General features: G+C 36.4%; 1 long non-coding RNA gene and 1 other non-coding gene across 2 annotated transcripts in view; one reads left to right on the forward strand and one right to left on the reverse strand.

The window, feature by feature from the left end:
* LOC126066822 (uncharacterized) overlaps positions 1 to 12,614 on the forward strand; it is a 917,409-nt gene that overhangs the window by 503,093 nt on the left and 401,702 nt on the right. The gene's annotated exons all lie outside the window — the stretch shown is intronic.
* LOC126067121 (U6 spliceosomal RNA) lies at positions 7,909 to 8,015 on the reverse strand. The gene has a single exon (XR_007515350.1). It is a non-coding gene; the product is annotated as a U6 spliceosomal RNA (small nuclear RNA).

Below are 12,614 nucleotides of genomic sequence, written 5' to 3' on the forward strand. Positions count from 1 at the left end.
TTAATGTTAGCCTCACGAAAGTAGACTCACTTGTAAGTTGATATTATGAGTGCTTATATGCACGTGTTTTGAAAGTATAATAGTGACTTATACCTTATGGGATTTGAGATCATTATAGAAATGTACAGAACATAAGGTAAAACACTAGCTTCGGGAAATCTCAATGATTACAGTATGGGGATTTGTTGTATTATATTTGTAACTTCTCAATAAATTTGAAATTTTTTTCTATTAGTTTCTTCTGTAAATAGGATCAAATAATTCCTTTTTTGATTTACTTGTTCAAATAATCGCCCTTTTAAATAATTAATATTTGTGTAAGGAGTATATATGGAAAGGGGGAGGCCCTCAGCAGTTTTGTCCTCATTCCAACAAAACCAAACCTGTTGCCGTTGAGTTGATTCCAACTCATACCAGCCCCATAGGACAGAGTAGAATTTTCCCCTAGAGTTTCCAAGAAGGGGCTGGTGGATTCGAACTGCCAACCATTCAGTTCATAGCTTTAGCCCTTAACCATTATGCAACCAGGGCTCTAGTCTTATCCCCAAACCTCTTGCTGTGGAGCTGCTTTTAACTCATACCAACCCTATAGGACAGAGCAGAACTGCCCCATAGGGTTTCCAAGAAGCAAATGGTGGATTTGAACCGCTGACTTTTCAGTTTGCAGCCTTAGCTCTTAACCGCTGTGCCACTAGGACTCCCAGTAGCACCTTAACTCTTTGAACACTCTAGGTTAGTCTTTTATCCTTAGAATAATCCCTTTCCCTCAACTTTATCCATGTATTGTCCCTTTCTTTATACTCCATAGTACTCCATACTTCTGGTCCAAGCTATGATTGTCTCAGTATAAATAATCACTCTCTTTTCTGGATTTTAATGTCTTAAAAGATAGGTACTGGGTCAAATGCCTTCCAGGTGCTCATCATTGATGCAGTACATTTAAGAAAAAACAATGTGGATCCCAGTGTTAGGCATGCCTGTGTGAATTAAGCAAATTACTGAACCTCTTTTGAAATTCAATTCCCTAATATGCCACATGGGAAGAATAACTTTCATTTTACAGAGCAAAATGAAAGATTAATTCTGTTAATGTATTTAAAAACTTGGCATGTTCTCAAAGTGCAATGAAAGTGAAAATAAATTTTGAAAAACTTCGTAGAAATGATACTAAAATCCATGAACATAATGAGGTGTCAACAGAAAACAAAATGAAGCATATAAGATAGAAACACAGTGAAAAATAAGCTATGTATCTATAATTCCTTTCTATAAATAATCTGTAAATTTTAATATCAAATGATCATACAGAAATATTTCTAGCCACTCCTTTCAGAGGGATAGTGGAATATTCATTAATTTTATGCAGGAAGAAGCAGTTTATTAAAAAAAAAAAAAATTGGCTACAGTGTTCATTTTCTTCTCCAAACAAAAAGATGCTCATTTCCTAGCATAGCTCTTAGCGTAGCACTCAGAAAACATTTTGTTGAATGGATTATTGAGTGCCATTAGTGAATGAATAACTATTCTTCACTTCTTTCTATTGTAATAGAACCCTCAAGTTTTACTGGGGCACACACTTCCAACCTCAAGTGAGCCTCAAAGCACTTCAGAAAAAAAAAAAAAAAAAAAAAACCTCAAGCAGCACTAATTCACATCTTTTAACAAATGACAAAGCACATAAGGAAACAAGGAAGCATGGGCAAAAACAAAAATCTTAAAGAGATGAATCAAGTCACAAGGCTTACATAAGGAGGGAGGCAGTGAGGCGTATGCCATTTCTTTGACATTTCTGTTTATAGCACCACAACACTGGAAACAAGATGAACAGATTGGATTAATTCAACACATGAACAGAATGATTTATTTAATTAACATGTTTTAAGTGTATTTTATGAACTTAAATTACAATATATAATGTCAAGGGACCTGTACATTTGACATTCAAAGCTGAATACTTATTAATACCCTCCTATACAACAAATTATTTTCAGTAATAATAATGCAGTATCCCACTTTGGTGAGTGGCATCTAGGTCTTAAAAGCTAGCAAGCGGCCATCCAAGATGTACCAATTGGTCCCAACCTACCTGGATCAAAGAAGAATGAAGAACACTGAAGACACAAGGAAAATATGAGCCCAAGAGACAGAAAAGGCCACATAAACCAAAGACCCAGCTGCCACCAATGACTGTCCTGACAGGGAACACAACAGAAGGTCCCTGATGAAGCAGGAGAAAAGTGGGGTGGAAAACTCAAATTCTAGTAAAAAGACCAGATTTAATGGTCAGACTGGGACTGGAGTGATCCCAGACGACATTGCCCTCAGGCTCTCTGTTAGCCTCAAATTAAAACCATTCCCAAAGCCAACTCCTCAGACAAGGATCAGACTGGACTGTTGTTGTCGTTGTTGCTAGGTCCCAAAAAGTCGGATCCGACTCATAGCGACCCTATGCACAACAGAACGAAACACTGCCCGGTCCTGAGCCATCCTTACAATCGTTGTTATGCTTGAGCTCATTGTTGCAGCCACAGTGTCAATCCACCTTGTTGAGGGTCTTCCTCTTTTCCGCTGACCCTGTACTCTGCCAAGCATGATGTCCTTCTCCAGGGACTCATCCCTCCTGACAACATGTCCAAAGTATGTAAGACGTAGTCTCGCCATCCTTGCTTCTAAGGAGCATTCTGGTTGTTCTTCTTCTAAGACAGACTTGTTTGTCTTAAGACACATGTCTGTCAGTTTATCGTACTGTGGGGTCTTGCGTGTGGCTGTGATGCTGGAAGCTATGGCACAGGTGTTCAGATACCAGCAAGGTGTCCCATGGAGGACAAATTTCAGCTGAGCTTCCAGGCTAAGACAGACTAGGAAGAAGGACCCAGCAGTCTACTTCTGAAAAGCATTAGTCAGTGAAAACCTCATGAATAAACCGGACTATAAGACATAAAGTGATACTGGGGAGGAGTGTGCTTCCTATCTCAAGTAGACACATGAGACTGTGTGGGTGGCTCCTGTCTGGAGGAGAGATGGGAAGGTTGGGGGCACAGGAGCTGGTTGAATGGACACAGGAAATACAGGGTAGAAAGGAGAATTGTGCTGTCGCATTACAGGAGGAGCAACTAGGGCCACATAACAACGTGTGTATAAGTTTTTGTATGAGAAACTGACTTGAATTATAAATTTTCACTTAAAGCACACTAAAAAAAAAAGATTGCCTCAAGACACACACACACACACACAGTAATAATCGTGCACTAATCATCACTTTTCCCTGAATTTTTCTCTTTAGTTTTAAAATAAAAATCAATTTAAAAGTACAAATATCAAGTTTAAAAACATTCAAATTCAGAAAATATTTCATATAAATATATCTAAAAGTGTACATACCGTGCAAAAATATTATATCTCATAGCTCACAATCTTTCACCGTCTTAATTTTAAACTCAAGCAAAACATAAAAATAAAAAATCTCCAAGTGGTCATACAAAGTAGCAGAATTGAAATAAATTAAGTTCTGTTTCTTCATCTTTACCGTCATTAAGCTATCATATTCCATTTTCAACAACTAGGGTTTCTTAACCAGGGTTCCATGAAATATTTGTTTTCAGCAAGATGTCGCTAGGGTTTCCAAGAGAGAACATGCTTGATATTAAAATAAATATATATATATTTTTACTTTACATACTACATGAAACTAGTGATCACAGTGATGACAAATGACTCAATAACCGCCTTAGCAATTGTATTAGAGGGCATTCAGCTCCAGTTAGCAGTGTACACAAGGGCTGTGTTCCTTTGGCTGAGACCATTGCCAGTTTTGATGTGAGACAGGAAAGGCTGTTGATTACTGGTGAGCATTCTATTGCATGAAAGGGATGACTGCTCATAATGTCATTCTCTCCCTCTCCAATTTGCTCTCCCAAGCTGCCCTCGCATATAGCTGACTTACTTGAAAAAGAAAACATGTTATACTTCTATAAAAGGACTGAGGAACAAACTTTAATTCTAAGTAAGGAATTGTTACATGTTGCAAAATGCCCCTGCCATTTTGTTGCAGTTTTAAATGCTGCAAAGCATGGATTATACAAATGAGAAGAGAATTGTAGTATGAAGTTTTTATTCTTGCGCATTTATCGTGACCTTCCGTTTTGTATTTGATTAGCATTTATGTTTTCTAAACTTGTCTGAGTGTCCAACGTTTGACCATTTTTGAAGATGATGTGGGAAATGGAAGAGAAGGATCCTAGGTCTAGGACTAGGAATAAATCTGATGATATTAGTGATGAAGAATTCCCATCTTCTTCTATCAAACTTTCAGAGAAGAGTTAACACCACTGCTACTAAAGGTATTTCAGAGCATAGAAAAGGACGGGATACTACCAAACTCATTCCATGAAGCCACCATATCCCTGATACCAAAACCAGATAAAGACACCAAAAGAAAAGAAAATTATAGACTTATATCCCTTATGAACGTAGATGCAAAAATCCTCAACAAAACTCTAGCCAATAGAATTCAACAACATATCAAAAAAATAATTCACAATGACCAAGTGAGATAAATACCAAGGATGCAGGGATGGTTCAACATTAGAAAAACAATTAATGTAATCCACCGTATAAATAAAACGAAAGACAAGAATCACATGATTTTATCAACTGATGCAGAAAAGGCATTTGACAAAGTTCAACACCCACTCATGATAAAAACTCTCAGCAAAATAGGAATAGAAGGAAAATTCCTCAGCCTAGTAAGGGGCATTTATACAAAGCCAACAGCCAACGTCACCCTAAATATAGAGAGCCTGAAAGCATTCCCATTGAGATCGGGAACCAGACAAGGATGCCCTTTATCACCGTGCTTATTAAACATTGTGTTGGAGTTCCTAGCAAGAGCAATTAGGCTAGATAAAGAAATAAATGACATCCAGATAGGCAGGGAAGAAGTCAAAGTATCTCTACTTGCAGATGGCATGATCTTATACACAAAAAACCCTAAGGAATCCTCAAGAAAACTACTGAAAGTAATAGAAGAGTTCGGCAGAGTATCAAGATACAAGATAAACATACAAAAATCAGTTGGATTCCTCCACACCAAGAAAAAGAACATCGAAAAGGAAATCACCAAATCAATGCCATTTACAGTAGCCCCCAAGAAGATAAAATACTTAGGAATAAATCTTACCAAAGATGTAAAAGACTTATACAAAGAAAACTACAGTACACTTCTGCAACAAACCAAAAGAGACCTACATAAGTGGAAAAACATACCTTGCTCGTGGATAGGAAGACTTAACATTATAAAAATGTCTATTCTACCAAAAGCAATCTATACATTTAATGCAATTCCGATCCAAATCCCAATGGCATTCTTCAATGAGATGGAGAAACAAACCGCCAACTTCGTATGGAAGAGAAAGAGGCCCCGGATAAATAACGCATTACTGGAAAAGAAGAACAAAGTGGAAGGCCTTAGTTTACCTGATTTTAGAATCTATTATACCACCACAGTAGTCAAAACAACCTGGTGCTGGTACAACAGACACATAGACCAATGGAACATAATTGAGAATCCAGACATAAATCCACCCACATATGAGCAGTTGATATTTGACAAAGGCCGAAAGTCAGTTGATGGGGGAAAAGACGGTCTTTTTAAAAAATGGTGCTGGCATAACTGGATAAAAAAAAAAAAAAAAAGAAATCCACCTGCAAAAAAATGAAACAAGACCCATACCTCACTCCATGCACAAAAATGAACTCAAAATGGATCAAACACCTAAATATAAAAGCTAAAACGATAAAGATCATGGAAGAAAAAATTGGGACAACCCTAGGAGCCCTAATGCATGACATATACAGTATATAAAACATTATTAAGAATGCAGAAGAAAACTAGATAACTGGGAGCTCCTAAAAATCAAACACCTATGCTCATCCAAAGACTTCACCAAAAGAGTAAAAAGGCTACCTACAGACTGGGAAAAAGTTTTTAGCTATGACATTTCTGGTCAGCGCGTGATCTCTAAAATCTACATGATACTGCAAAAACTCAATTACAAAAAGACAAATAACCCAATTTAAAAATGGGCAAAAGATATGAATAGACACTTCACTAAAGAAGACATTCAAGTAGCTAACAGATATATGAGGAAATGTTCACCATCATTAGCCATTAGAGAAATGCAGATCAAAACTAGAATGAAATTTCATCTCACTCCAACAAGGCTGGCATTAATCCAAAAAGCAAAATAAATAAATAAATAAATGTTGTAGAGGCTGTGGAGAGATTGGAACACTTCTACACTGCTGGTAGGAATGTGTAATGGTACAATCACGTTGGAAATTGATTGGCGCTTCCTTAAAAAGTTAGAACTACCATACGATACAGCAATCCCACTTCTCGGAATGTATCCTAGAGAAATAAGTGCCTTTACACGAACAGATATATGCAGATATATGCACAGCTATGTTTATTGCATCACTGTTTACAATAGCAAAAAGATGGAAGCAACCAAGGTGCCCATCAATGGATGAATGGATAAATAAATTATGGTATATTCACACAATGGAATACTACGCATCGATAAAGAACAGTGAGGAATCTGGGAAACATTTCATAACATGGAGGAACCTGGAAGGCATTATGCTGAGTGCAATTAGTCAGTTGCAAAAGGAGAAATATTGTATAAGACCACTATTGTAAGAGCTTGAGAAATAGTTTAAACTGAGAAGAAAACATTCTTTTGTGGTTATGCAAGGGGGGGAGGCGGGAGCGGGGTATTCACTAATTAGATAGAAATCTTTTACAAGAAAGACTCAGGATTGGTGCTTGAAAGAAAGTCAATTTAGACATGGTATCTGGCCTCACTGAGCCGAAAAATCTAGCTAGGATGCAGCACACATGCATAAATCACTTTTCAACAACGGTATACTTATTTGGAAAAAATAAGCTGCACGTTTGTGTGGTGTAATAATCAATGTTCACTATGACAGGAGAGTGAAATGTAAGTTGGCTTTGGTTTCTATAAATAGACCTTAATTAGGTCAAGGGGTGTGTTTAAAAGCTTCCAGACCGGAAACAATATGGACAAATGTGGGAGATATGTATGCCTTTGGCATATTAGATAGCAAGTGAGAAATTTCATTCTTTCATTAAATATTCAACAAATATATATTGAGTTCTTCCTGTGTGCCAGGTATTAATGCTAAGGAATGTGGATCCAAGAGAATAAAACAGATACAGTGTGCTTGTGGAGGTGTGTATAGTGAGGCAAGTGGAGAAATAGCTAGGATTCCAAGTTCATAATCTTTATCACCAACAAAATTTCATCACAGTGGGTATAGATGTTAAGTAATTACCTTACAGTTCTAAAATGTTAGTTTTCTAGGAAAAGGAACGAATTACTTAGTCATAATAATACAAATATTCTTTTTTTTAAAGCTGGAAATTTTTTTTAATTGATAAGAAATTTGATTTGAAGTTCCACACTGTATTTTCATATTTCTTCTTTTAAATGATAAACTCAAGCAACTACACAGAAAAAAAAAAAAAATTTTAACTTGGTGAACATTGTATTCCCGTATCTTTGTTGCTAGATCTTTTTTTGTTTGTTTTTTAATTTTTATTGTGCATTAAGTGAAAGCTTACAAGTCAGTCCCACATACAAAAATTTATATACAGCTTGCTATATACTCCTGGGAAACCCTGGTGCCATAGTGGTTAAGTGCTAGGGCTGCTGACCAAAGGGTGAGCAGCTCGAATCCTCCAGGTGCTTTTTGGAAACTCTATGGGGCAGTTCTACTCTGTCCTATAGGGTTGCTATGAGCAGGAATTGACTCTACGCACTGGGTTTGGTATTGGTTTTCATGTACTCCTAATTGTTCTCTCCCCAATGAGACAGCCCAATCCTTAAAAATATGGAACACTTCACAAATTTCCTTGTCATCCTTGTGCAGGGGCCATGCTAATCTTCTCTGTATTGTTCGAATTTTAGCGTATGTGCTGCCGAAGCAAGCACCAAATATTCTTTACATAAAATCAAAAAAAAAAAAAAACCCACTGCCCTGGAGTTGATTCCGACTCATAGCGACCCTATAGCTATTCTTTACATAAAAAAAATATATATATATAGATACACAAATTATGAATCGTGTAACGGAATGTTTATGCTAATATTATTAGCAAAATTGTCAGGGATGCTGAAAGTATTAGGACACCCTCGCCATTCAACTCTCTGAACATGTGTCCCGGTTATTAGCCAATATGTGTGTCCACTGAAGAAAACATGGCTGAATTTTTGTTTGTCTTTTTTTTCATAAATCTAGACATTATTATTTGAGTCAGCCACACAGTTAAGAATACCAATGAAAGATTCATTGACTGCTCTCTCCATCCAGGACTAACAACACAGCAGATGGCAACTACTATAATTGGTTCATAATCTCTGAATTCTCATGCTATTTCGTGAATTTAATTTCAAATAGGGGAATGAAATGTTTTAGCTATACTGTGAATCAGTTTATACAGAATAAGCTCAGGTAACTTTTGGTTATTCACAGTTAGCTCCAGGGGCATTTATAGAAAACATGTTATCATCATTTCCTTAACATTTAATGGCTTCATACAATATAATATATATTATAATTCTTTAAAAATAAAAGATTTGGGTGCCCCTATAAAATAGTTTTTTATTTATTTATTTTTTAATAGGATGTGTGAAACAATGGACTATTGTAAATGCCAATTCTGTTTTCTATCACCTAGAAACATGATTCGTGTGTAACAAGTTCCCAAATATTAAATACATATGCACATGCCTAACTATAAATGTACCAAAGATCATGAAGGTGACTCAGAACTGGACATTTCGTTCTGTTATACATAAGGTCGCCATGAGCGCGAGCTGACTCCACATCAACTAACAACAAAATATAAATTTGAAGTTATTTTTAAACTCAATAATGTTCAATTAGCAGTTTTATTTTGTTTAAGATAATACATTATTCATTTTTAATAAAATTGGGTAGTGACACATATGGTTAAGCACTCAACTACTGAGCCAAAAGGGTGATGGTTTGAACCCATCCAAAGGTGCCTTAGAAGACAGGCCTGGCAATCAGCTTCTGAAAGATTACAGCCTTTAAAGTCCCATGAAGCAATGGAACTGATTTGACAACAACCAACAACAACATATTTGTGTATATATGTATATAAAACCAAACCAAACCCAGTGCCGTCGAGTCAATTCTGACTCATAGTGACCCTGTAGGACAGAGTAGAACTGCCCCGTGGAAATTCCAAGGAGTGCCTGGCAGATTCGAACTGCCGACTCTTTGGTTAGCAGCCGTGGCATTAACCACTACGCCACCAGGGTTTCCATATATACACACACACACACACAAGATTTTTTATTAAAATCACAATAAAAAATATAGCTTTGTAGAGTGAAAAATGAACCCTTAATGTCAGAATCGACGGGATAGCAATGGGTTTGGTTTTTTTAGTTTGGATTTTTTGACAGGCAACACATTTCTAGGATTATATTGTTATTCTCTCCACATGTTTGCCTTGAGACCTACCATCTTCCTAAAATGTAACCCAGCAATCTGACCACAATAGATTGCTACTGGGGTAGACACTGATCCAAGTTGTGCTAGTAGGTTCCTTTACTGAGAATGTTAGATCAGCCAATTAGAGAGGGAAACCATTTTCCCCGGTGGCTGGACATGTTATAAAGTTTTACTTGGGACTATCAGAAGCTATTTTTCTTGACACATTGAAAAAAACTAAGCTGAAGCAATAAGTACTAAAGCATGTGTAGAGAGTAAAGCAGATATAACAGGAGAGAGGGAGTGTAAACTAAATGGTCTGGTCTTTGACTGGCTTTCAACTGGACAATAGAGGTGATTGGCCTAGGCTTGTTCACCTGGCAGTGTCAGGATTCCATAAAACAGAACAGAAGCATGCAAGGTCCCTCGAGGCTGAGGCTCAGAAGTGGTACACTTCCATATCTGCCACATTCTACTGGCCAAAGCAAATCACGAGGCAAACACATATTCAAAAATTGGGGAAATAGACTATACTTCTTTATCGAAGGGAGTCCCTGTATGGTGTTAATGAATAATGCTCTCAGCTGCTAAATAAAAGATTGAAGGTTGCAGTCTATCTAGAGGCACCGCAGAAGAAAGGCCTGGTGATCTACTTCTTTAAAAACTAGCCATTATAAACCCTAGGAAGCACAGTTCTACTCTCACACACATGGGGTCACCACCAGAATCAACTCTTTGGCAACTGTTCTGTTTTTTATTGGTGTTTACTGAAGGAGTGGCAAAGTCATATTGCAAAAAGCATAAATACAGGAAAAAATGAGAAATTGGTGCCATTACTATAATCGACCTACTGATTTCTAACCTATACAAAGGATGACACATTTTGCATGTTGTTCTACACCTCTCTTTTTTAATAATTTATTTTTGTTGTTCTTTTCGAGAATATACAGAGCAGAACATATACCAATTCAACAACATCTACTTTTACAATTCAGTGACATTGAGTGTCTTCTTTGAGTTGTGCAACCATTCTTACCTTCTTTTCCTGAATTTTTCCTCCCCCATTAACCTAAACTCACTCCCCCCTAAGATTTCTACCTAATCTTTTGAGTTGCTGTTGTCGGTTTGATCTCATATAGATAGCTATTAAAAGAGCACAATCCTCAAGGCTGACATTCTTTACTAGTTAAATTAAATTAATGTTTGGTTTTAAGAAGATTTCAGGGAATATTTTTGGTTCAAGGTTTAAAGATTAGCGCAGGGCAGTAGTTTTAGGGGCTCATCCAGTTTTAATTGCTCCAGAAAATCTGGATTTCATGAGAATTTGAAATTCTGTTCTGCAGTTTCTCCCTTTTGATAAAGATTCTTCTATAGAATCTTTAATCAAAATATCCAGGCAGGGAGGAGCCAGTCAGTTCTCCTTGTCTCATAGGAAAGGAGGCAGTTTTTTCTTGGAGGCAATTAGCCACAAATTCCATTTTCCTCTTCCTATCCTTCTTTCTTTTTTGCTCCAGGTGAATAGAGAGCAATTGTTGTACCTTGGATGACCGCTTGCAAAATAATCTCTAAAATAGTTCATGCATTAAATACTTCAGAGATTATTTTCTATCAGTGCATAAAGAATTCTTTGTTATATTTTATAGCTGCATAGTTGTTTGTACCATAATTCATTTTACTCCTTTTGCTTAAGAAACATTGTTGTATTGAGAAGCCTTTTATATTAGTAAAGTAGTTGCTTTGCATCTGAAAGAGTATATACAGAGAATAAGTTTTTAGAAATTGAATAACTTGTTGAAAATGTATGTACATTTGTAATAATTATAGTTAGTGAAGAATTTATAAGGTAAAGGTCATACCAATTTATACTCACAGTAGAAATGTGTATGAGTCCTGGTTACCCCATATTCTTGGACCAAAACATCTAATCAAACTTTTTGATCTTTCCCAATATGATAGGTTAAAAATTAATTTTTCAACAAGATTTAAATAAACAAATGAGGTCGGACATCTTTTCATGTACTTAATGATCATTGTATTTTCATTCAAAGCTTTTGGCTATTTCTTCGTTGATTGTTAGCTAATACCAGTGACTGAATTTAACTTTATGTAAAGAAAAATGTATGTAGCCTTCTCAGTTGGTTGACAATTCCCTTGAAAGTGTTTTCTCTGATTCTTGGTTAAGTATTTGATTTAGCCTAAGTTATACTCTGAACAAGGAGCCCTGATGGTGTAGTGTCTAAGCACTCAGCTGCTAACCAAAAGGCTGGCAGTTTGAACCCACCAGTGGCTTCATGGGAAAAAAGACCTGGTGATCTGTTCCTGTAAAGACTACAGCCTAGAAAACGCTATGGGGCAGTTCTACCCTGTCATATAGGGTCACTATGAGTTGGAGTTGACCTGATGGCACCCAACAACATACACTCAACTTATTCATTCTTCATTATTGCTTTTTTGCTTATTTGTTTATGTTAATATATATCAGTCTTTCCACTGACCTCTGGTCACTGGAAATATATGTATGAATATAACTTTTTCCCACAAAGAAATTATGGTTTTGTGGGGAGACTATTCAAACAGAAAGATAAATATTAGAATAGTTACATAGAACTGTGGAAGCACACCAAAAGTTACCTAATCCAGAATTTAGGTAAGAGAAAAATGTTAGTGAAGGAGACTCTTGACAGATAAATAGAAGTAAACCAGTCAAATCATAGTGGGAGGCCTTTACTGCAAAGGAAGGAGCATTTGTTAAGGCTCAATGTCAAGAATATGCATTTTTATTTTAAGAAATTTAAATGGAAAATATTCTTTATAATTTAGAAGTTAAGTAGTCTTGGAACCAGGGTTATAAATCAAATGTGAGAGAGGGTTTTGTGAGAGATGAAATTAGAAAAATAAATGAAAGCTTAGGAGCTGAGACTACTAAAGATTCCCTAGAGGATTGTAAGCATCTAAGTGACAGGAAGAGTTATACATTTTAGGAAGAAAACATCGACTCAGTAAAGAGAATGAGATAGAGCAGGACTAAACAGGTGGCAGTAAGGATGCAGGCAAGAAACAATGAGGGA

Source organism: Elephas maximus, chromosome 24, assembly GCF_024166365.1.
Source record: "Elephas maximus indicus isolate mEleMax1 chromosome 24, mEleMax1 primary haplotype, whole genome shotgun sequence".
NCBI classification, from domain to species: domain Eukaryota; kingdom Metazoa; phylum Chordata; class Mammalia; order Proboscidea; family Elephantidae; genus Elephas; species Elephas maximus.